The 26,190-nt window shown below is 38.3% G+C and overlaps 2 long non-coding RNA genes across 3 annotated transcripts; one reads left to right on the top strand and one right to left on the bottom strand.

Moving 5' to 3' along the window:
* The first annotated feature begins 1,043 nt into the window (after nucleotides 1-1,043).
* LOC129455029 (uncharacterized) lies at nucleotides 1,044-2,473 on the top strand. Its single transcript, XR_008648182.2, has 3 exons — nucleotides 1,044-1,227; nucleotides 1,329-1,346; nucleotides 1,457-2,473. It is a non-coding gene; the product is annotated as an uncharacterized lncRNA (long non-coding RNA).
* An 8,860-nt stretch (nucleotides 2,474-11,333) lies between these two features.
* LOC129421949 (uncharacterized) lies at nucleotides 11,334-24,033 on the bottom strand. 2 transcript variants are annotated; one of them, XR_012359797.1, is made up of 9 exons: nucleotides 23,861-24,033; nucleotides 23,379-23,477; nucleotides 13,926-13,979; nucleotides 13,754-13,798; nucleotides 13,546-13,626; nucleotides 12,961-13,039; nucleotides 12,745-12,808; nucleotides 12,235-12,335; nucleotides 11,334-11,857 (listed from the first exon to the last, which is right to left on the bottom strand). It is a non-coding gene; the product is annotated as an uncharacterized lncRNA (long non-coding RNA). The 2 variants fall into 2 exon arrangements; XR_012359796.1 differs by having other exon boundaries at nucleotides 11,336-11,857; nucleotides 13,754-13,825.
* Nucleotides 24,034-26,190: the final 2,157 nt, after the last annotated feature.

The following is a 26,190-nucleotide window of genomic DNA, read 5'->3' as shown; positions in this document are numbered from 1 at the left end:
TATTGTTTATTATTAAATAAATACTTTTATTTTCTAAAATAATTTGGTAAACATGTATTGACAATGGGTTTAGAGTCTAAATCTTAAATTGATATAAAATCATAACTGACTATAAATCATAATGCTAAACTAAATCAGAATCAAGCAGGTTGTGTTCATGTATTTTGTATTAAATATGTCTGCACAATTTTATGACAACCTGACAATCATAAACAGCTTTATAATATTTTATTAAGCATTACACCTTGTCAGTTACTTAAAACATAGCTGCATGTCACTGGAAATCTGATATGACACTAAACACAGTGGCATGTGCCAATAGCTTAAACATTTTATATTTCAAATTTAGATTAAAAGCATCCGCCAAATGAATTTTCAAGCTGTATGACGTTGTTTAAATTCACCCCAATGTTTATCCATTCATGTTGTAACACAATATTTGCAAGAATGAATGATTTTCAGTGTTATTGAGCATTAGTAGAGCATTGAGGTTAAAAAAATATAGAAAACCATCAAGCAATGGTAAAACTAGTTTCAGTGATGTATATTCAAGCTATCTTAAGCCTTATGGCAGCTTTTTGTGAGGAATCAATTGAAATGTAGACTGTAATCATATAAATCTACTTTAATTGTCCCGGTGAGTTTATAAAATAAGTGTTGTAAAGATGTCAGATTTGTTAGTGAATTGTTTGTTTGAGTGTTTGTTCATTTCAATGAATTGAAAGTCTTTGTGAAAACCAGTCTAAATGATTCATTAACAAATTAAACTAATAGTAGTTAGAATAGTTAACTTGATGGTTCTTGTACAAGCTACTATTTGACCTAAAGACTATCCCTTGTTATTATCAGAAGAAAACCATGGTTCCTCAGCTGAACACGGTCACAGGGAGGAGGAGGTGACTGATTTCTTTAAAGTAATAGGTAAGCTTCAGAAAACAAACTTTAATGTTGTTGTTTAAATGTTGTCAGTATGTCAAAGTTCATGTGATGTGTGTACAGAAAGGATTTTTTTATATAATGACTGTAAAGTCATTTACGGTGATATACAGACATTTTTGTAAGGATACTGAAATGTATTTTCTTGTATTGATGCAGTAATTGTTTATCTTAATAATAATGATTGTTGAAATTCAGTCACTGCTGGATGTCTGCTGATTCTCATCATCATTGCTATATTGGGAGTCATTGTGTGGACGAGGTCGAGTCAGGTTAAAAGACTTTTAAAAGGTGAATTTTATAAACATGAATAACACATTAACACATTATTCACAATCACTGTGTTTATTGTAATCATTATTAACCCACATTTTATTTCTTTATTATTTCAGGTTATTTGAGAGGCAGAAGTAAGTATTGATGTCTTTTAAACAGAAATGAGTTTGATCTCTTAAGTCATTTTGTTTGCTTTTAAAAGGTTTACAATCTCTCACATTAGCACCCCTAATTTTTTTCACAGCCACAGATACTGACTCAGTGTCAGATCAACAAATGCAGAGGTATGCCTCTTCTGAGTCTATGGACCCACCTTTAAATTTTTGATAAGTTTTATTTTGTTTTGATTTCCATGTGTGTTGACTGTCAAATTGTTGAACTGCTGTAATGACAGAACTTGCGACCAGATGGCTAAAAATGCTTTTGGGAAACGCTTGGGCAAGAATTTTCAACTGATAACTGACTTTTTCAGTCAGAAGATGAGAAACAGGGAGGGAAATCATAAAGTACTCAGTTTTGTATGTTTTTTGGCAAGAAATCATACACAAAAAAAGTCACTTGTTTATCCAAGTAACTTTTCTTATTATGTACAACATGGAAATGTTATATTTCTCCAAAGAAACAAAAACACATCTATTTATGAATGTATAATATTTTAATTGACTTCATTTATAGTCATCAAATAAATGTCAATGGCGTTGAGGTACAAACTCAAATTTCATTTATTTATCCAAGCTCCTTCACTATCATTGTATACAACCTGGAAATTTTACGTTCATAAAAAAAAAATTCTGAATGTATAGTAGTTTAATTGACCTAAAATGAATAATTCAGGGTCATCCAATGATTGGCTGTATATATTTTTTTGGGTGTATATAGTGTAAATAGCTTGTTCTTGACTGTAAAGCACTTTGAACTGCAAAAAAAAGATATATAAATAAAACTTGATTTATTAATTTACGTATGGCATACTGGTGGTTTGAATACCACAATTTTTTATAATAAAGGAAAGGTAAAACACTATTATATAAGTAAATGTTATTCTCACTTACTGTGTCAACATGATTACATCTGTACATTGTGACAGTAATGCAGATTGTTTGTATTTGTTTGTTTTACATTGCTGTTTATGTTTACATGCATACATGTTTATTTTAAGCCACCTATTTACAGTGAAGAAACAAAGGAAACAGAATGAAGCTTTGAAGCAATGTTGGTGTGTATTATCTGAGAGGTGACATATTTGATGTATTTGATATAGGTATAGTGTCAGGGCCGAGAGACACACAGGGACCCCAAAGCAGATTTAACAGAATTTATCGAAGATAACAATAATGACAGTCAATAAAGCTCAGAGTCCACTCGCTGAAGGGAATCCACTCAAGCACTGGTAACCCAGACTCTGAAGTCCTTGGACACTAATAACACAGTCTCTGAAGTCCTTGAAGGGTGATAGGAAAGATCACAGAACAGCAGAGAGCACAAATGAGTGGGGCAAACAAACAAAACAACAAACTGGGCAAAACTGACAAACTAAGGACATAACAGGACAAGAGACTAGTAGAGCTAGTAACTGACGAGTACATTCACAGTACAAACACTGGCGTATAATAGACAAACGGATCTGCAAAGACACACTAGAGACACAGGGATTAAATACACAGACCAGACGAGGGGATAACAAGCAACAGGTGAGGAAGACAAGAGGAGGCAATCACACTGAACAGGAACACCTGTGAGGAAGCACACGTGAACCTGTAAAACACATACAAACACAAGACAACCACAGTACAAACAAGACAAAACCATAAATATATTTATATATAAATAAATATATATAAATATATATATACACACATAGAAACAGAACACTAGACTAAACAAGCCATAAAAACAAAGACTAGAGAATACAAGGGAGCAGGGAAGAAGTCACAAGACACTGGAAAAACGTGGTTTAATATAACAATACCAAAACCACGTTCTCCCACACAAAACATAGTACTGTTAGAACCCTGCCATACAAAACTAGATATAATTACCAACAAGATTAAGGCAGAGTCCTTACATATAGGTGATGTTTTTTATATCTATTTTTAATTTTATATTGTGAATTATTTTTTTCTACTGTTTTCTCTTCCTTCACAAGTGCAAATACAGTAAGAGGACTGTATAAGAGGTTTTTACAGTATGTTGTGACACAGTCAATTTCCATGATACAGTATGTGCTTATATAATAACAACACATGTTGAATCTGTTTCTAGTTCAAAATGTAACAAAAAAAACAATAAACATTTTATTTTCACATCATGTCATCTTCTGTCGTTCTCTGTCTTTAAATCTGACTCATGCTTGAGTAAAAGTGTTAACTTACAACAGAGTAACAGAGAAAGTTTCCTGACAAAGTGAAATCAAGTGAGACCTACTGCAACAACTAGTGAACTGACCTTGGATCTGAATGATCTAACATTTCTATCAGCACAAACATCAAAGATTAACAACAATATTATACAAAACTATACTACCCCACTTAATATTAAATCAAATATATTTAATATGTAGCCTATGATCAGCTAAAAAATCCTCAGTTATGACTAACAAACCACACACGATTACATATAAATCAAAAACAGATTAAAGCAAATATACTGCCATTATCATTACAACAAACATTTCTTTGAAAAGCTTGCTTGATCAGTCTGCACATTTTTACTTACACATTAACAGTTTTTCATACCACTTACCAGCAATAGTTAAGAAAATTTTAACCTTACTCGACTGTCATCAACAGTAATGTATCTGTGTTATGTAAAGCAAATCAGCAATCTACAAGAGCAAAATGATGAACCTGACGCTAAATATGTGTTTCAATGGTGTTAAAATGGTAAGGGTCCATGTTCATAATGTATAAATACAGGGTTTTTTAAAAAAGTTGTGACAATGAGATTATACATACTATAAATGATATTGTAATTGACTTAACTCTTAAAAATCAATTTGCTTTAACCGACAATTGCCATAGAAGAACCATTTTGGGTTCCTCAAGGATTTTTTCAGTGAAATTATACGTAAAGAACTATTTCTTTATTGCCTTTTTATAATCTGAAAAACCTTTTCAAAGTTTCTTCAGATGGAACTATTTAGCCAAAAATGGTTCTTCGTGGCATCATGAAACACTTTTATTTTTAAGAAGTGAAATTAGAGGAGAGGATGAATTAAAGGACAGATCAGTGATGAACTTCTGAGGGATTGAGGTTACACCTGTTTGTCCTCTATGATAAACCTTCACCCCGACCTTAATAATAAAGCACTGGAAGTTTTAATCTGATCTCAGAGCAGGACATGGATGAAGAACAGGTTTAGACATCTACAGTATGTGAGCTGAGAAGCAAACAAGATATCCTCCTATCATAACACTACAATCTTCTGTGAAACATAAAAGGTTGAAACTGCTGCTGTTTTGTTGCATTTTGTCTGTACAATGAAGGTAAAAGCTGATTTAAGATTTCTAAATGTCTGCATTACATTTATATTTGTGTTCAAATTAAACAGAAACGAACAGGTTTAGACTGCCATACAGCTAAATTATGTATTTTTTTTTTGTTTTGGAGTGAATTAGTCCTTAGTGCTGCTTTATTCGCTATCATCTGTTTAATTCACATGTATACAGTCACCTCTGGTGGATAAATTGGTTATAAAAGGCCAAGATGTTTTTATTAAAATCTATCTATAATAAATAAATTGGGTGGCAAATCAACACTTTTTAATATCAGATTTGGTACCACCAGCTTGTTTTTAACAAATGGTAGTTCTGTAGCCTATTTATGAAAAACAAAATGTGTTTTTTTCTATAAAGCAATTCTTGTAAAGATTATCACGTCATTGTATGCTTGTGTAAACATTCACTGTTGTGTTTTAATTGTAATTTCCATTATGTCCACTAGAGAGAGATAAAAGAAAATATATGTGGGTGAATTGAGGGGTAAAGAAAGTGGAAGAGAGTTCGGTATTTTTAACTAAGGTATTTTTGTGCCATCGTATTCATTCTTACTGTTTTTAAAAAATTACATCACAACATACACACATAAACCTAAAGTCAAAGTAAGCCCCGTTATACAAATGACTTATTGTGAAAATATTTATAGTTTAAATATTAATTATTCTGCTTTTATACACAGTGTATGCAACATTTAAATTCTCTATTAGTGTAAGATATTAAATGATCTGCAAGGCTTCATCATGTCAGCAGTTATGGTTACAATATAATATATAATTATATAAATGTGATTTAGATAAAAAACAGATATGATGTTAAATAGACCGTAGATCAGCACATTAACAAAAACAAGATGCATTAACAGTCTACTAATATTTTTGTTACAGTTTTTAAATGTAGTTATTGCATAAAAAGAAAGCAATATGCTTTAGTTGTTACAAAATGTTTATTTTTTATGTTGCTAATGTTCTGTATAAACCAAAGTGTCTGATTTAGTCATTTCACCAATAAAAAAAGCTATGAAAAACGTATCAAAACTCTTTTGTGTATTTATTTCCTGCCATTTCTGAATATTTTGTGTAGTTACTTGTGATGCTGAGTTTGAGTCTAATTTTCTATTGGCAGGATTTTGTTGGACTAACGGGGCGTTACAGAAAAGTTTTAGAGCTGTCGACCTCAACAACAAGACAAAACTTTGAGTAATATTTCTGAAGATATCTGATGTCGAATATAAACCAAACATGCGATCTGTAGCGCTTTTACTCTTTGGGATTCATCTCGCCTTTGCTGATAAATGTAAGTACGCACACGAACATGGTTTCAGGTGCAACTTTGTCTTACAAAACTCCCTCTGCAGTGCGCTTGCTTTGACCACCATTAGGCAAATTGACCATTACAACTTACAAAACAAAGAGATAATAAAACACGGTTACTGAAGGTAAATCATGATTTATTATATCATATAGCGTTTTAATGTTTAAAAATCACAAACACTTACATTAGATCAAACAACTTTAGTAGACTTAGGCCTATATAATCTGCTTTATTTTACAAGGCCACATGCAGCCATCATAAAATCATAAGCAAAATATCTGACATTTATAGCCTAACAAAATCAGTGCTAAATATAATTCAGTTATTAAAAATCATTGCTCTTGCATGCGGTAGACTATATTTCACTCATAACATGTTTAAAGTGTTATTACTTTGTATGTTTTATAATAAAAGCAAAAATGTCAAGCAAAATTCAAAACAATTCATATTTATTCTACTCATTGTATGTATTCATTTTATACCCACATCACATATACACATAAAACAACATAAGAGTAACAAGTAGTAGTCCATTCAGTAAGAACAATGTCTTCTGCCTTTATTTTTACATTATGCACTGTGTAATATTACTTTGTGCTGTATAGTTTATGGACAGTTTTGACCCATTGTATCCCCAAACACATCTCACAGATCATATTCAATGCTAATCTGTATTTTGTACAGTGACCCTTCATGAATAAAGAAAACTGAGATTGTATTTGCCACCATATCAGCTTGTGTACAGATCAGATGATGCAGTGATTTATCAAATATATAGGATTTTGAGATCCCAAGTGTATTTTTGTCATATCCACTTGCATTTATGTGAGTGGTATTATTATAATTATTATTATTATTATTTTGCAGTCATTTTAAATTTATAAATATATTTATGTAACTAACTTCAGACTTTGTGGCTGTGCTCTTTCATCTGAACAGTTGCCTTTACATTTCCTATGAATTCACTCATCAGAACTGCTGGTCCAGTGGATAGTGCTGTCTGCAGTGGTCTGGGCAGACGTACTGTTGGGGACCTGAGTTCAAATACTGGCTTGGCATATTTCAGTTTTATTTATGACAAACATTAAGTTCGTAGCCTTTTATGCAAAAGCCTAGTCCTAATTTAATTTTAAGATCAGCTGCTGTCATATCCTTTTTTTCCATGGGAATACATCTGCATGAAAATAAATATAAGGTGTTATAATGTACAGTCCTCCTCGGTTTATTTACTTCTGATATTTTTATTGTGATGAAAAATGTAATGAATGCATTTACTAAAGTAGCAATTTCCAACAACAACTCTTTTCTTTAAAATATATGCTGGCAGTTGCTGTACACTTGCAGCAGCACTTTTAGTTTTAGTAGTAAAAAGGATTCAGACCTCTTTTTTATGTGCTGCCGATATTAAGATGGTAAATCGTAATATCGGAGCTCCATTGATGATGGCTTTTCATAGTGGTTGTACACGCGCTTAACTCAGAGTTGATTGAACTAACTCAGATCAGCTGTTCTGTAACCTAAACCCAGGGCCGGCGCCACGAGGGGGCGTGAGGGGGCCTCGCCCCCTCACCGGCACTTTCCCGCCCCCTTATATCACCATTAATGTGAATGGGATTTTAATGATACAATTTTATTTAAAAATCACATTTGCCTTGTGTATTGTCTTCCTAAAGTGAATTTAATAGTCTAATTATTTAACAAAACAAAAAAAAATCAAGTGTGCATGTATTCTGTTGTCTACCGTGACATTAATAAATACACGCCCACTCCATGGCTTGTTACACTTCAGGCGGCGCCGCTGGAACTGTGGGGCGATGACGTCAAAGCGCCGCGGGAGCGAGATGAAATTACACTTTGCATGATTTCTCGAATCGTTCTCGCGGTACTTTGACGTCATCCGGCTGTCGGTTCTTGCGGCGCCGCATGGAGTTGAACAAGCCTTTTGTGTTTACGGGTTGACCCACGTCGACAATGACCCCGCGTTCTCAGTCTCAGCGGGAAATCAAGAAGTCGAAGTGCGAAAGTATATCAAAAGTTAAAGAAAGGAGTGGGAGAGTGACCCGGTCCTGCCCTGTAGCAATGGATATATGGAAAATAGCACTGCAAATTCTGCAAACCGGACTCCGGATTATCACACATCAATTAATGCAGTGGCGTGGATTATTACCGGAGCATTTCAGATGCACAGAACCAAATGTTCGGCTGTCATGTCAATTCTGGCATTAACTTCAGCAGACTGTACATAGTTTTGAAAAGTTGAGATGTTTATGTTCTTCAGCATCCTTGCAAGTTAAAGTACAACCATAATTGTTCTGCATTTAACGTTAAAGGTAAGCATCTCTCTCACACACACTTGTTTATCAGAAGTAAAATACATGTATTAATATTAATAGATAAAAAACAGACATTGAATTTATTATTAACGAATAGGTATTTGAATTAGCCTATCCTAAAGCATAGCTAAATGTGTAAACGAGTTATTGTCATTTTGCTATTGTGGTTCTCTATCTGCTGGTGTTTCGCTAGCTTATGGTGACTTACTTGTGGCAGTTAAAAACAACTACGTTAAATGATCAAATTGAACCAAAATTTAGATAAAATGTTGCGTTTGGACCGTTTTTGCGCTAGAAACCATTTGCAAACACTGTCCCCCACCATTACGTGAAAATTATTTGCACTACGGAAAGCAAACACAAAGTATTATATTGCATTAACTAATTTCACCATGGACATTCGAAATGGATTAAAAAGAAACTACCTCTGGCTGGGTCTGAACTTCAAATTAGCAGTGTTGTGCTGTTAAGTAACGTTAGGTAGGCTATGCTTTTTTGTTGTTTTATATAGTAAAAGTGTTCAGATCATGTACGTTGCTCACTATAGCTGTAGTTTTTGTGGTTGTATCCCAGAGATGTTTGTTTATAACACGTTAAATTAAGCTTAAGGGACGTACCAAAGCTACATGTATTTTCTAGCTTGGGGAATTAAATGCATTTTGTGTGATCGCCCCCTCTGGTATTTAAGACGCCCCCTTATCAGCGCTCGGCTGGCGCCGGCACTGCCTAAACCCAAGAGTTTCCCATCTCATAGGGAAGTTTTAACTCTGAGTTGGTTGAACCTCCTTACTGAAACGGGCCCATTCACACACAGGGCTTAAAAATTGTATATTTAGATTAAAGCATCTAACAAATAAATGTAAATATTTTTCAAGCTTACCTGTATGACTTTGTAACATTAACATATAATAGAAAATAGATATCTCAGTGTTTATCCATTGATGTTGTTACAATTTTCCAAGAGTTAATGTTTTTCTAAAAACCTCTCCAGTTACCTCAGTCTGTGATTGTAGCAGTGGGAATATTTGGTCTTTGGAGATTATAGGTAAGCTTCAGAAAAGAAACGTTATAAGTTTTGTTTAAATGTTGTTAAATGGTGTCAGTATGTCACAGTTCATGTGATGTGTGTACAGAAAGGATTTGTTTATTACTAATATAATGAATATGATGTCACTTACAGATTAAGATTTACAGACATTTTTGTATGGAAACTGAAATGTATTTTCTCGTACTGATGCAATAATTGTAAATTATTAATAATAATAATAATTGTTGATATTCAGTCGCTGCTGGATGTGTGCTGCCTCTCATTGTCTTTGCTGCTATAATGGGAGTCATTGTGTGGATGAAGTCCAGTCAGGTTAAAAGACTTTTAAAAGGTGAATTTTATAAACATGAATAACACATTATTTACAATCACTATGTTTATTGTTATCTTTGTTAATCCACATTTTATTTTTTTATTGTTACAGGCTATGTGTTAGGCAGTAGTAAGTATTGTTCCCTTTCAATACGGTTCACTTCGCATTGCGTCAGTTAGCTGACGCTATGGGGGAAACTCCTGTTTACTCCGTGACTGAAGCCTATTGGTTAACGTCTGTACAAAGTACAGACCAATGACGTTTGAACCCGCGCGCGGGAAGTACACGTCCTTATATAAGCGCGGTTCAAGCGTCAGGAGCTCATTAATTTCTCCTTCAGCGCGAACCTCTCGCTGCTCCGAAGAAGAAGAAGCCTTACCTCGCCGTCGACAAAAGCCCTGCAGCGGAGTCCAGGCCTAGCGTCTTCCCTGCCCTTTCCGGCTGAGAACCGAAGACAGCAGAATCCAGGTCTAGCGTCTTCCCCTGCCGCTTTCCGGCCGAGAACCGAAGATAGCCTTCGCTTGCCGTGGTACGAGCCCTGTGCAGCGGACACATGCCTGACGAGGTCTCCCCTGCGGCCGCCCGGTAAGATCAATATTTTTAATATAAAGCTGTAAGCTAAAAGAGCAGGCGCTGTTGTAATAGCGTCCAGCACAGCGGCTTGAGTGAGCCTCCCTGCTATGAATTTCCCCGAGCGCGTCACCGGTCTGGCACCTCCCACGCCGGGACCGCGCTTATATGCTTCGGTTGTCTTATCCATGTTTCGTGCTCCCCCTGCTGTTTCTCTCTCCCCGGGATGAACACACGGCGAGCCATGAGACTAGATGGATGCATAGACCTGTACACACGGACTAACCCCTGTGTTCTGTCACATCGCAACCGTTCATGCTTACAGAGTCCCTTCGCTCCTCTCACATTCAGTGGCGAGATCTCTGACACATATGAATCCCCCGAGTGCATCGGGTGATACCGTTTATATGACGCATGGCTGTTCTGTCTGTGTTGCTGCTCCCCAACAAACATTTGGACGTGTGATGACCGTTGAAAAGACGTCCGTTCGTCACGTCCCGTCCGCGTTGAAAAATATATCCAAAATGAAAGTTGAGCCGACGTCTTTGACGTCATCTGGCCGTGAATTACACGTCTTTTCTGCACGTCCCTGGGCGTCTAAATGCGCCGTATTTTGGATGTTTAAATGTGTTCCTGCATAGTTTAAATATATGTTTTAAGCCCTCATATAGCAAACATGTGGACGTTTTATGACCGTTAAAAAGACGACCCTTCGTCACGTCCCATCGCGGTTGAAAAATACCCTAAATTAAAGTTGAGCGGACGTCTTTGACGTCATTTGGCCGTGAATTACACGTCTTTTCTGCCCGTCCCTGGACGTCTAAATGTGCCGTCTTCTGGATGTTTAAATGTGTTGCTGCATAGTTTAAATGTATGCATATAAAATGAATATACACCCATTGTGTAACATCGTGAAAGGCAATCAATTGTATTGAGGTTTAACACATATTCACAAGGTTCAAAATCAGTTCAAAATTGGTCCAGTCAGACCTGAACGTCCATAAACCGTTTTAACCACGTGTAGTTCACAAACACATTAAAGAATACATTATTTGTGGCCATAACAAAAAAAGAAGCATGTTCTGATTTAGCACTTTTTATTTTTTTTAACCATTTAACTATAATAACAACTTCAAAACACTTTCTATAAAGGGATAGTTCACCCAAAAATTAATATTTAGTCATTTATTCCCTCTCGTTTCAAACCTGTATACCCTTCTATGTTCTGCTGAACACAAAGATATGTGAAAGAATGTTTTTAACAAAGCAGATCCCACAACCCATTACTACAATTGTAAAAAAAATATTGACAGTTAATTGGTTGTGAAGTTACAAACATTCTTCAATCTTTGTGTTCAGCAGAAAATATAAAGGTATACAGGTTTGAAACATGTGGATTAGAAAACTATAACAATTTTCCTTTTTTGGTGAACTCTCTCTTTAACACATCACAGCTGTTTGGCTTTTTTGTATCCACCACCCCCAGCTCTTCCTGGAGCGTGCTTGAGGTGGTCTGCCATAGCTGCATCTATTTCCGAGTCTGTGGCATTTGGGCTCCACCTCTTCACAGCATCTGAAGGAAGAGAAGACTATGTTTCTTTTTAAAATAAATACAATTAAAATTTTGAGGTAAATGACATGCACTTACTTTCAAAATCTTTATGGTCTACAGCTAAAATGATATATTAATATTATATATATTATTGTACAAAATATGCTCTGCTTTAAATAAGTGTTAGATCAGTTGTGGGGGATACAGCATTTGTCCCCTCCCTCTACAAAACCACTGTGGTGCCCTTGAGAAAGACCCTTAACTAGGTGTGTCAAAAAATGAACAGGATATTTCTGATAAAGACAGGTGAGCTGTGATGTCCCCTAGATCAAGCATAACAATAAAAATTACATCAATATACAAGAACAAGTTTTTTAGATCAACATTCCCCAAATTACCTTGAATAACATAATACAAAGGTGTGCCTTTAAAAGACTTCTTTTCCAGATGTCCACCACCCCTCATATTGAACTTTGCCATAAGACAATTTGACATCATTCTGTGAAAGAAATGTAAGATTACTTCACCTTAGACAAATAACCTAAAAGGTCAATAAATCACAATTAACAGTAATGAGCAATTGCATACAATGTTTAAACATACACTATGTGTTAACACTTCACAACTTCACTTGTTTCATCTACCATGTAACAAGTGCTATGAACTATATCCTCATCCCTAACTTTGGGTGACAAGTAATGGCTTACACTGAAATTATGTTTTGATTTCTTGTTTTCAGTATGGCTGACTGTTTAAGTCATTACGAACATTAAACTTCTCAACAAGTGATGTGTGACGGATTAAATCTTGAATTGAAGTAATATAAATAGCTGGGTTAATTATGGTGGTAATCAATATATATTCCTTAAATATTATGCAGGATTACACAAATCAAGAGAAATACATACCTGTTCATAACGTTGTTCACGCAGTCTCTGACAGAATATCCACCAAGTCAGACAGTTGCTGGACCTAAATGTGAAAACAATTGAAATAATGTTATAGAAAGATAGATGGAAATATAAATACATATTCTTTATGTCACAACTTACACAGATCACCTTGTTATCAACATATTTGATGTATTCATAATGCACAATACACAGTCATATAGCATTTCTTACTTCTTGCATTTGAAGCTGAGGCCATAGGTGAAGAATCAGATAGTCTCCATCCGGTAATTTTTTCGTTGTGTTACCTTACCTGTACAAATAGAGTTAATTATATGGTAGTGTAAAATTTTAACAGTAAATCACTTCACAGTGTAATACTGCATTAGTTATGAAATCAGCTGGCTGTACTTTTAGGTCTTTGTGGTTGAGCAATGACAGATATTATAAGCTCTGTATTTGTAACTATTAACTCAGATTCAGAGAAATGTAAATATGTTTATACTCTTAGCTGTGTTGCCACTAATGTGAAATCTTGCATGACACCTTGCATGTAATTTCATTAAGTACAATAAACATACACATGCACAATGTATTTTAAAAAATACATAGTAGTGTAAAATATTAAAATAAATCACTTTTTATATCAAAGTTTTTGAATATTATGTTGACATTCAGGCAAAACCCTGACTCGTGGAATACATTTTTACCTAAAAATGAGAATGACATTATAAAGGCAAAAGTGTATGCACTTAGGAGCCAAGCAATGTGTTTGTATAGTGTGGGAATGCACCAAAAAAAAGCATCAGTAGCACGTACGTCTCATAGTGTCACAGCTTATTCTAGGGTATAGATCAATCACACCATTGTGATACCGATGTTTACTGTCATGAAGTGTGCCTGTGTAAACAAAATACACCAAAACAATTTATATACATTTTTGAGTTTCATATCAAAATATATAAAAGTCATTTTTGAAAGAATCATGTTTTTTCGTAGTATTAAGCAAAAGCAGTCAAAAACTTACAACTTAATGTAGGGTAGACAAAGTCAGGGGTCGGGCACGCCTCATCTAAGTGTGGTGGACACAAAACTTGATCTTTAGCACAAACAAGGACATATGAAACTTTAGAACATTAACAAATGTGTAGACTGTTTAAGTCATATCTACAAAAATTCATATCTACAGTTTTCCATACCTTTTTTATTGTTTGTAGAATGCACATCTTTATTTGGTTTGTGTTGACCTTCAACTGTAAATAAAACGAAATTGTAATTAATGATATTAACTCCACAACTAGATAGAAAAGTTTGTTGACAAACTTTATGTTGGCTTGACAAAGCCTGGCCTGAACGTTAAAAACTGTTTGACAGAAGTTTAGTTTAGTAGGCTATCTGGCTGTTAGTATGTTTAAGTATGAAGCTAGCCTGATTTAACATGAAGCTAGCATGATTAGCATGAAGCTAGCATCAAGTTAGCATGATTAGCATGAAGCTAACATGATTAGCATGAAGCTAGCATCAAGTTAGCATGATTAGCATGAAGCTAGCATGATGCTAACATGAAATAGCATGAAGCTAGCATGATGCTAACATGAAATAGCATGAAGCTAACATGATGCTAACATGAATTAGCAGGAAGCTAGCATGAAGCTAACATGATTAGCATGAAGCTAGCATCAAGTTAGCATGATTAGCATGAAGCTAACATGATGCTAACATGAATTAGCATGAAGTTAGCATGATGCTAACATGAATTAGCATGAAGCTAGCATGATGCAAACATGAATTAGCATGAAGCTAGCATGATGCTAACATGAATTAACATGAAGCTAGCATGATGCTAACATGAATTAGCATGAAGCTAGCATGATGCTAACATGAATTAGCATGAAGCTAGCATGATGCTAACATGAATTAACATGAAGCTAGCATGATGTTAACATGAAGCTAGCATGATGCTAACATGAAGCTAGCATGATGTTAACATGAATTAGCATGAAGCTAGCATGATGCTAGCATGAATTAGCATGAAGCTAGCATGATGCTAACATGAATTAGCAAGAAGTTAGCATGAAGTTAGCATGAAGCTAGCATGAAGCTAACATGAATTAGCATGAAGCTAGCATGATGCTAACATGAATTAGCATGAAGCTAGCATGATGCTAACATGAATTAGCAAGAAGTTAGCATGAAGCTAGCATGAAGCTAACATGAATTAGCATGAAGCTAGCATGATGCTAACATGAATTAGCATGAAGCTAGCATGATGCTAACATTAATTAGCATGAAGCTAGCATGATGCTAACATGAATTAGCATTAAGCTAGCATGATGTTAACATGAATTAGCTTGAAGCTAGCATGATGCTAACATGAATTAGCATGAAGCTAGCATGATGCTATCATGAATTAGCATGAAGCTAGCATGATGCTAACATGAATTAGCATGAAGCTAGCATGATGCTAACATGAATTAGCATTAAGCTAGCATGATGCTAACATGAATTAGCATGAAGCTAGCATGAAGCTAACATGAATTAGCATGAAGCTAGCATGATGCTAACATGAATTAGCATGAAGCTAGCATGATGCTAACATTAATTAGCATGAAGCTAGCATGATGCTAACATGAATTAGCATTAAGCTAGCATGATGTTAACATGAATTAGCTTGAAGCTAGCATGATGTTAACATGAATTAGCATGAAGCTAGCATGATGCTAACATGAATAAGCATGAAGTTAGCAAGATTTATTATGAAATTAGCATAAAGCTAGCATGAAACTAGCATGAAGCTAGTATGACTTAGCTTGAAGCTAGCATAAAGCTAACATGACCAAAAGACCCAACCCCCATGTCTCTATGATGTTCAGATCCAGAGATATAAGGCTTTGTTTATTATGTTGCTAGGGTGCTCATATTTGGTTGCTAGGGGCGTGGCTTAATAGCTCAATAAGAATCCTTAGAGGCTGATTGGATGCCTGAGTAAAATGAGCCCACCCCCATGTCTCTGTGACACTGTGCTGCAAAGATATCCATCTGGGCATTTTATAATGGAAGTCTATGGGAGATGTTGCTAGGGGGCCCAAAAATGGTTGCTAGGGGCGTGGCTTAATTGCTATGGGATGATCCAGAGAGACTGATTGGATGCCTGAGTAAAATGAGCCCACCCCCATGTCTCTATGACACTGTAAAGCGAAGATATTCCATCTGGAACATTTTTATTCCCTTATATGGGCGTGTTTCCTGCCCCGTTATAAGTCAATGGGGAATTTTGGGGGCCTCCTACACCCCAGGGGTGAAACTTACACCCCAATGTGATGTATGTTCTTACAGAGCCTGCCAGCCTTTGCAAATGTGGTAACCCACAAGTTTGTACAAATTTCTCGCTTGCAGCTATGACCCGTCAAAGTTTGTCGCAATGTTAAGTCAATGGAAAATTTGGGGTGTTTGAGCGCCCCGTTTAGGAATTCGGTAGGTCCCATCAGTTAGAAAAGGCATAGCACCTATCTACGGACCAGTCTTAAAAGTTTTGTTAAGTTTTGTGGGTGTAGCTTGAAAGCTCTAGGAGGAGTTACAATTGGTAAAAAGTATGAACAGAAGAAGAATAATAATAATAACTAGATAGGTACATTTCCTGAAGAAAATGTGAAGTGGTGCTTGCCGTGGCAAATTTCGGGGGGCAATAGATGATTATACGTCCAGTCATGAGTAAAACGATCCAAACCCCGTGTCTCTACGATGTTCTGATGCGGAGATATAAGGCTGTGTTTATCCGGTTGCTAGGGTACTGAATTTGGTTGCTAGGGAAAAAATTGCCATCCACTAGTGATTACATGACGAGTCACAAGTAAAATGGTCCAACCCCTGTGTCTCTACGATTTTCTGCTGCGGAGATATAAGGCTTTGTTTACACTGTTGCTAGGGTACTGTATTTGGTTGCTAGGGGGGAAATTGGCATCCACTGGTGATTACACTCCAAGTCACAAGTCAAACGGTCCAACCCCCGTGTCTCTACGATGTTCTGATGCGGAGATATAAGACTTTGTTTACTCTGTTGCTAGGGTACTGTATTTGGTTGCTAGGGGAAAAAATGGCATCCACTAGTGATTACCCTCCGAGTCACGAGTCAAACGGTCCAACCCCCGTGTCCCTACGATGTTCTGATGCGGAGATATAAGACTTTGTTTACTCTGTTGCTAGGGTACTGTATTTGGTTGCTAGGGAAAAAAATGGCATCCACTAGTGATTACCCGCCGAGTCACAAGTAAAATGGTCCAACCCCCGTGTCTCTACGATGTTCTGATGTGGAGATATAAGGCTTTGTTTACTCTGTTGCTAGGGTACTGTATTTGGTTGCTAGGGAAAAAATTGGCATCCCATAGTGATCACACTCTCAGTCACGAGTCAAATGGTCCAACCCCCGTGTCTCTAAGATGTTCTGATGCGGAGATATAAGGCTTTGTTTACCCTGTTGCTAGGGTATTGTATTTGGTTGCTAGGGAAAAAATTGGCATCCCATAATGATCACACTCTCAGTCACGAGTCAAATGGTCCAACCCCCGTGTCTCTACGATGTTCTGATGCGGAGATATAAGGCTTTGTTTACTCTGTTGCTAGGGTACTGTATTTGGTTGCTAGGGGAAAAATTGGCATCCCATAATGATTACACTCCGAGTCACGGGTCAAACGGTCCAACCCCCGTGTCTCTACGATGTTCTGATGCGGAGATATAAGGCTTTGTTTACTCTGTTGCTAGGGTACTGTATTTGGTTGCTAGGGAAAAAATTGGCATCCCATAATGATTACACTCCGAGTCACGAGTCAAACGGTCCAACCCCCGTGTCTCTACGATGTTCTGATGCGGAGATATGAGGCTTTGTTTACTCTGTTGCTAGGGTACTGTATTTGGTTGCTAGGGAAAAAATTGGCATCCCATAATGATTACACTCCGAGTCACGAGTCAAACGGTCCAACCCACGTGTCTCTACAATGTTCTGATGCGGAGATATAAGGCTTTGTTTACTCTGTTGCTAGGGTACTGTATTTGGTTGCTAGGGAAAAAATTGGCATCCCATAATGATTACACTCTGAGTCACGAGTCAAACGGTCCAACCCCCGTGTCTCTACGATGTTCTGGTGCGGAGATATAAGCCTTTGTTTACTCTGTTGCTAGGGTACTGTATTTGGTTGCTATGGAAAAAATTGGCATCCCATAATGATTACACTCCGAGTCACTAGTCAAACGGTCCAACCCCCGTGTCTCTACGATGTTCTGATGCGGAGATATAAGGCTTTGTTTACTCTGTTGCTAGGGTACTGTATTTGGTTGCTAGGGAAAAAATTGGCATCCCATAATGATTACACTCCGAGTCACTAGTCAAACGGTCCAACCCCCGTGTCTCTACGATGTTCTGATGCGGAGATATAACTGTTTGAATTTTATGTTGCTAGGGTGCTCAAAAATGGTTGCTAGGGGCGTGGCTTAATACCTATGTAAGGATCCTGAGAGACTGATTGGATGCCTGAGTAAAATGAGCCCACCCCCATGTCTATATGACACTGTGGTGCAAAGATATCCATCTGGGCATTTTATAATGGCAGTCTATGGGAGATGTTGCTAGGGTGCCCAAAATTGTTGCTAGGGGCGTGGCTTAATAGCTCTGGGATGATCCTGAGGGACTGATTGGATGCCCGAGTGAAATGAGCCCACCCACTTATCTCTAGGACACTGTAAAGCAAAGATATCCCATCTGGAACTGTTTTATTCCCTTATATGGGCATGTTTCCTGCCCCATTATAAGTCAATGGGAATTTTCGGGTGCCTCTTACACCCCAGGGGTACAACTTACACCCCATTGTGATGTATGTTCTTACAGAGTCTACCACCCTCTTCAAATGTTATAACCCACATGTTTCTACAAAATCCTCGAGCGGAGCTATGACCCGTCAAAGTTCGGCGCAATGTTAAGTCAATGGGATTTTTTGGGTGATTTTTTGCCCCCCTTTCGGAAATCCTGCACCCGATCCCTTATAAAAGTCATAGCACACCTCTCCTCAATAAACCGGTCGATTTGAGCCCTCTTTCATGGGACTACGGCAAACCGTGCGGGACGAGTTACGCGCCGAAAAAACGTGCAGACATAAGAAGAATAATAATAACCGAAAGGAATAATAATAGTGATGCCTTGCATAAATGCAAGCACCACTAACTAGATAGAAAAGTTTGTTGACAAACTTTATGTTGGCTTGACAAAGCCTGGCCTGAACGTTAAAAACTGTTTGACAGAAGTTTAGTTTAGTAGGCTATCTGGCTCTTAGTATGTTTAAGTATGAAGCTTGCCTGATTTAGCATGAAGCTAGCATGATTAGCCTGAAGCTAGCATGAAGCTAACATGATTAGCATGAAGCTAGCATCAAGTTAGCATGATTAGCATGAATCTAGCATGATGCTAACATGAAATAGCATGAAGTTAGCATGATGCTAACATGAAATAGCATGAAGCTAGCATAATGCTAACATAAATTAGCATGAAGCTAGCATGAAGCTAACATGATTAGCATGAAGCTAGCATCAAGTTAGCATGATTAGCATAAAGCTAGCATGATGCTAACATGAATTAGCATGAAGTTAGCATGATGCTAACACGAATTAGCATGAAGCTAGCATGATGCTAACATGAATTAGCATTAAGCTAGCATGATGCTAACATGAATTAGCATGAAGCTAGCATGATGCTAACATGAATTAGCATGACGCTAGCATGATGCTAACATGAATTAACATGAGGCTAGCATGATGTTAACATGAATTAGCATGAAGCTAGCATGATGCTAACATGAATTAGCATGAAGCTAGCATCAAGTTAGCATGATTAGCATGAAGCTAGCATGATTCTAACATTAATTAGCATGAAGTTAACATGATGCTAACATGAATTAGCATGAAGCCAGCATGATGCTAACATGAATTAGCATGAAGCCAGCATGATGCTAACATGAATTAACATGAAGCTAGCATGATGCTAACATGAATTAGCATGAAGCTAGCATGATGCTAACATGAATTAGCATGATGCTAACATGAATTAACATGAAGCTAGCATGATGTTAACATGAATTAGCATGAAGCTAGCATGATGCTAACATGAATTAACATGAAGCTAGCATGATGCTAACATGAATTAGCATGATGCTAACATGAATTAGCATGATGCTAACATGAATTAGCATGATGCTAACATGAATTAGCATGATGCTAACATGAATTAGCATGAAGTTAGTATGAAGCTAGCATGATGCTAACATGAATTAGCATGAAGCTAGCATGATGCTATCATGAATTAGCATGAAGCTAGCATGATGCTAACATGAATTAGCATGAAGCTAGCATGATGTTAACATGAAATAGCTTGAAGCTAGCATGATGTTAACATGAATTAGCATGAAGCTAGCATGATGCTAAAATGAAAAAGCATGAAGTTAGCAAGATTTATTATGAAATTAGCATAAAGCTAGCATGAAACTAGCATGAAGCTAGTATGACTTAGCTTGAAGCTATCATGAAGCTAACATGACCAAAAGACCCAACCCCTATGTCTCTATGATGTTCGGATCCAGAGATATAAGGCTTTGTTTATTATGTTGCTAGGGTGCTCATATTTGGTTGCTAGGGGCGTGGCTTAATAGCTCAATAAGAATCCTTAGAGACTGATTGGATGCCTGAGTAAAATGAGCCCACCCCCATGTCTCTGTGACACTGTGCTGCAAAGATATCCATCTGGGCATTTTATAATGGAAGTCTATGGGAGATGTTGCTAGGGTGCCCAAAAATGGTTGCTAGGGGCGTGGCTTAATTGCTATGGGATGATCCAGAGAGACTGATTGGATGCCTGAGTAAAATGAGCCCACCCCCATGTCTCTATGACACTCTAAAGCGAAGATATTCCATCTGGAACGTTTTTATTCCCTTATATGGGCGTGTTTCCTGCCCCGTTATAAGTCAATGGGGAATTTTGGGGGCCTCCTACACCCCAGGGGTGAAACTTACACCCCAATGTGATGTATGTTCTTACAGAGCCTGCCAGCCTCTGCAAATGTGGTAACCCACAAGTTTGTACAAATTTCTCGCTTGCAGCTATGACCCGTCAAAGTTTGTCGCAATGTTAAGTCAATGGAAAATTTGGGGTGTTTGAGCGCCCCGTTTAGGAATTCGGTAGGTCCCATCAGTTAGAAAAGGCATAGCACCTATCTACGGACCAGTCTTAAAAGTTTTGTAAAGTTTTGTGGGTGTAGCTTGAAAGCTCTAGGAGGAGTTACAATTGGTAAAAAGTATGAACAGAAGAAGAATAATAATAATAACTAGATAGGTACATTTCCTGAAGAAAATGTGAAGTGGTGCTTGCCGTGGCAAATTTCTGGGGACAGTATATGATTATACTTCCAGTCACGAGTAAAACGATCCAAAGCCAGTGTCTCTATGATGTTCTGATGCGGAGATATAAGGTTTTGTTTACTCTGTTGCTAGGGTACTGTTTTTTGGTTGCTAGGGAAAAAAATGGCATCCCATAGTGATTACAAGCAGAGTCACAAGTCAAACGGTCCAAGCCCCGTGTCTCTACGATGTTCTGATGCGGAGATATAAGGCTTTGTTTACTCTGTTGCTAGGGTACTGTATTTGGTTGCTATGGAAAAAAATGGCATCCCATAGTGATTACCCGCTGAGTCACGAGTCAAACGGTCCAACCCCCGTGTCTCTACGATGTTTTGATGCAGAGATATAAGGCTTTGTTTACTCTGTTGCTAGGTTACTGTATTTGGTTGCTAGGGGAAAAAATGGCATCCCATAGTGATTACAAGCAGAGTCACAAGTCAAACGGTCCAACCCCCGTGTCTCTACGATGTTCTGATGCGGAGATACAAGGCTTTGTTTACTCTGTTGCTAGGGAACTGTATTTGGTTGCTAGGGAAAAAAATGACATCCACTAGTGATTACACTCTGAGTCATGAGTCAAACGGTCCAGCCCCCGTGTCTCTACGATGTTCTGATGCTGAGATATAAGGCTTTGTTTACTCTGTTGCTAGGGTACTGTATTTGGTTGCTAGGGAAAAAATGGCATCCCATAGTGATTAGACTCTGAGTCACGAGTCAAACGGTCCAACCCCCGTGTCTCTACGATGTTCTGATGCGGAGATATAAGGTTTTGTTTCCTATGTTGCTAGGGTACTGTATTTGGTTGCTAGGGAAAAAAATGGCATCCCATAGTGATTACACTCCGAGTCATGAGTCAAACGGTCCAACCCCCGTGTCTCTACGATGTTCTGATGCTGAGATATAAGGATTTGTTTACTCTGTTGCTAGGGTACTGTATTTGGTTGCTAGGGGAAAAAATGGCATCCACTAGTGATTACCCTCCGAGTCACGAGTCAAACGGTCCAAACCCCATGTCTCTACGATGTTCTGATGCGGAGATATAAGGCTTTGTTTACTCTGTTGCTAGGGTACTGTATTTGGTTGCTAAGGAAAAAATTGGCATCCACTACTGATTACCCTCCAAGTCACGAGTCAAACGGTCCAACCCCCGTGTCTCTACGATGTTCTGATGCGGAGATATAAGGCTTAGTTTATTCGGTTGCTAGGGTGCTCAAATTTGGTTGCTAGGGGCGTGGCTTGGGAGTGGCCAATTATGTGCCCAATTGTTACACCCCTAGTCACAAGTAAAACGGTCCAACCCCCATGTCTTTACGATGTTCTGATGCCAAGATATAACTGTTTGAATTTTATGTTGCTAGGGTGCTCAAAAGTGGTTACTAGGGGCGTGGCTTAGTAAGTCTTTAAGGATCCTGAGAGACTGATTGGATGCCTGAGTAAAATGAGCCCACCCCCATGTCTCTATGACACTGTGGTGCAAAGATATCCATCTGGGCATTTTATAATGGCAGTCTATGGGAGATGTTGCTAGGGTGCCCAAAATTGTTGCTAGGGGCGTGGCTTAATAGCTCTGGTCTGATCCTGAGAGACTGATTGGATGCCCGAGTGAAATGAGCCCACCCACTTATCTCTACGACACTGTAAAGCAAAGATATCCCATCTGGAACTGTTTTATTCCCTTATATGGGCATGTTTCCTGCCCCATTATAAGTCAATGGGAATTTTCGGGTGCCTCTTACACCCCAGGGGTACAACTTACACCCCAATGTCATGCATGTTCTTACAGAGTCTACCACCCTCTTCAAATGTTGTAACCCACACGTTTCTACAAAATCCTTGAGCGGAGCTATGACCCATCAAAGTTGGGCGCAATGTTAAGTCAATGGGATTTTTTGGGTGGTTTCTCGCCCCCCTTTCGAAAATCTTGCACCCGATCGCTTATAAAAGTCATAGCAGACGTGTCCTCAATAAGCCGGTTGTTTTGAGCCCTGTTTCATTGGTCTAGGACAAACCGTGCGGGACGAGTTACGCGCCGAAAAAGTGTCCAGATATAAGAATAAATAAATAAATAATAATAAGTATGAGCAATAGTAATAGTGATGCTTTGCATAAATGCAAGCACCACTAATAAGCTTAGATCGAAGAACAGTATGTTGGCTTTGTCAAGCCAACATAATAACAACTCCAATTTGTTAATGTATTTTCAAACTGAGACATTTACCTGACTTGGGTTTTGGGTGGTTATATTTTGGAGGGTCTGTGTAGGACACAGTGCCTTTAACAGCTTGTTTATTTTTATTTGGATGAGGTTCTGCTTTTCCTTTGTACAAAACAAAAGCAAATGAGGTTAATCAAACAAACACTTCTGCTAAACTTTTAATGCAAAACAGTATTTAATATTTTGCATGTGCAATGTTTAGGCAATCAAATCATTGTAATTCCATTAATGCCAAATAACTTTTATTTTTCAGATAATTTACTTTCTGAAAGAGACTTTCAAGAGGCTACATTAATAAGTTACTTTGACTGTATCCTTAAACATACTTTATACCATGTATAAGTTCAAAGTACGTTAGCTTTTAGCCTTCTAGCTAATTATTGCAATACTCAGTGTGGACAACTCTGGCAACGTCCACCTCGGAGCCTTCGTGCCAAACAAGCAAAACCCAAGCACGTTAATCAAATAATACACAATGTACTTACCCAACAGTAGATTTTGAATGATATATAGACAAAACTCCCTCGTAATCGCTCCTCGTGTTTGAATGTGAACTTCCGGAAGAACGCGTGACGTCACCACTATCTCGCGAGATAATCTGTCCTATCGCGGGATTTTGTAATATCCCCAGATTTATCACTATATTTCTTAAATTAATAGCACAGTTTTTGAAATTACATCCAACTCAGACCCAAATGGCGACCGGATATGTATCTGTTTTACATTTATATGCATACATTCAATAATAAAACAGGTTGGAATAATGACTAAAATGCAGTGTGGCTTTGCAATCACACTGGGCACTTTGTGATTTATAATTTATTTAAACAAGATAAAGTTAATATATGTACTTTGTATACAAATCGTGTATTTCATAAAGTTCCTGTTTTTTTCCTACTAGTCTAGTCTAGACGTGTAAAAGACGTCAGTGGACGTCTATTCACAACCTCTTAAAAACCTACTTTTTGCACTTAAATTAATTATTGCAGTATTAACCAAGGTGTAAGCACAGCATTTGCATATTTCACAATGACTTTATAGAAGGTTTATGATTTTTTATAGAGGGTCATGATGGACTATAAATGCACGTGTAAAAGACGTCACCTAGTGACGTCCTCTTACAACCGATTCACAACAGGGTATAAATATTGAAGCACGCGTAGTAAAAGTCAAAGTAACAATTATACATGCAACCCCATAGAACTATAGACATGTACAAATGTATGTGAATGCATTTTTATGAAATGTTCTGTGTTACATATTTTCACCGATTTGTGCCGTCATACCGCGACTATTTTTGGCCAGGGACACGACGTTGCGGTCGGACCAATGTTTGCTGGGTCCCCTCTGCCGTTCCTCTCTTGTTGAGATGAACAAGCGGGGGAACCGTAAAACTAGAAAGATGCATACGACAAGCAAACACGGGCGGATCTGCCCCTGTTTCCTGTCATAGCACAGCCACTCGTGCTCCACGCTCGCGGAGTCCCTCGCTCCTTTCCCCGCAGTGGTGAGGTCTCTTAACGGCGTAGGTAGCACGCAGTCTTACGGCTCGCTGCCTCTAAATGCAGCTGTCTAGTGTTCAACGATTACAGAGCTTCATGCCCCTCCCCTCCTGGAGCGGCGCGATCTCATTCGTCTGCTCGATAGGGCGGATTCGCCGCTATTGGAGCATCAAGAACACTCATTATAAGAGCTAACCGGCTCACTATTCGTCTATACAGAGCTTCATGCCCCTCCCCCCTGGAGCGGCGCGATCTCATTCGTCTGCTCGATAAGTCGGACACGCCTCGATCTGAGCGCTAAAACACTTATTATAGAGCTTAACCGGCCTGAGTCTATCTCACTTCGGAAAGCTCACTACTAGTCTGCCCGGTCATTTCTCTCTGGTTTAGACGGAATCAGAGGCAGAACGAATTTGTTTAACATACTGAGGCCCGAATACCTCCCTTTATTCAGTCCCGTCCTATATCAGTGCGCTGAATATTGGTACATTCTTATATACCCGGTTTTTCTGCCCTTTTTAATAAACGGCAAAACCGCGGACCTCACGGCAGACTTCCTCTCTGCGATGGGTTCAGTCTGACATTAAACCACCTAGACATACTGCTCTGCTCCGTGAGCCGTTCGGGTCACCGTCACTACTGAGGCTCGTGCAGCTGAACGGCCGAGCTCTGGTCTTCGCAGCACAGCTGCGTCGACATAGAACTGTCTGAAGAGGGGTTAAGTCGCGCCTCGGCTGGACTGCCCTGAAATGTTTTCTGTGTGCTGTTTATCCAAAACATACTGTGTAATACTGTTGGTTATGCGACCTCACTATAGTGGCGAACGGTATTGAATTCCTCTAAAAAGAGTAATTTCCGTGCTTACTATACTGTGTATTGACACCCCACGGTTGTACGGTGTCTCTAAACACTTTCTCGCCTTACTGACAAGCAATCAGTAATACGCACACACGGCCCGCTGTCCATAATTCTATCGACGCTTGCCGAAAAAACCCCAGTTTGGCCATATACTGTGTATTGACACCCCACGGCTGTACGGTGTCTCTAACACTTTTCTGCCAAATTCGCTCGCAGCCCACCTCAGTTTCTCCGCTACGATGCTGACGGCGCAAACGAGCACGGTCTTACGGCTGTCATTCTCTCTTCCTAGAGAGACGCAGCCTCAGACTTTTGCATGGCTCCAAGCATATGAATCGCGCCCTCTCCGGACGGCTACTCAAAGGCTTACAGCCAAGCGGTTTATGACGTTTTTCGGCCATACAGCTGATTTATATCAGCGGATCCAAAGACGCTCACACCTCCGCTCTGCTCCA

This window comes from Misgurnus anguillicaudatus, chromosome 20, assembly GCF_027580225.2.
Source record: "Misgurnus anguillicaudatus chromosome 20, ASM2758022v2, whole genome shotgun sequence".
In the NCBI taxonomy this organism is placed as follows: domain Eukaryota; kingdom Metazoa; phylum Chordata; class Actinopteri; order Cypriniformes; family Cobitidae; genus Misgurnus; species Misgurnus anguillicaudatus.
This window is presented reverse-complemented; position numbering and strand designations above follow the sequence as displayed.